Source organism: Aptenodytes forsteri, unplaced genomic scaffold, assembly GCF_000699145.1.
Source record: "Aptenodytes forsteri isolate BGI_AS27 unplaced genomic scaffold, ASM69914v1 Scaffold40, whole genome shotgun sequence".
NCBI lineage: Eukaryota > Metazoa > Chordata > Aves > Sphenisciformes > Spheniscidae > Aptenodytes > Aptenodytes forsteri.
Window position 1 is genome coordinate 998305 of NW_008796077.1, and position 510 is coordinate 998814.

Consider the following 510-nt stretch of genomic DNA (forward strand, 5'->3'; position numbering starts at 1 on the left):
AGCGGCGCTCGGCTCGGCCCGGCTCGGCCCTCACGAACTCCCCCCGAGCGTCGCTGAGCACCGCGGGCGGCCCCACGCCGTGTCCACTCGGGACCCTCTGGGCGTGGGACAGATCCCCACCGTGATCTCCAGCCTGGGGAGGAACCCCCCGTGCCCACCCGGGACCCCGCGGGCACGGGGCAGACCCCCACCGTGAGCCCCAACCTGGGGACAGGCCCCCCCGTGCCCTCCCAGGACGCCCTGGGTATGGGCAGACCCCCACTGTGATCCCCACGCCTGGGGACAGACTCCCCCGTGGCCACTCAGGACACACTGGGTACAAGGCAGACCCCACTGTGATCCCCACGCCTGGGGACGGATTCCCCAGTGCCCACCCGGGACCCTCTGGGCACAGGGCAGACCCTGACTGTGATCCCCAGCCTGGGGTTGGACCCTCAGTGCCCACCAGGGACCCCCTGGGTACCAGAGACTGAGGTCCATCCATGTCTGGGTCCCCACTGCGGACAGCCC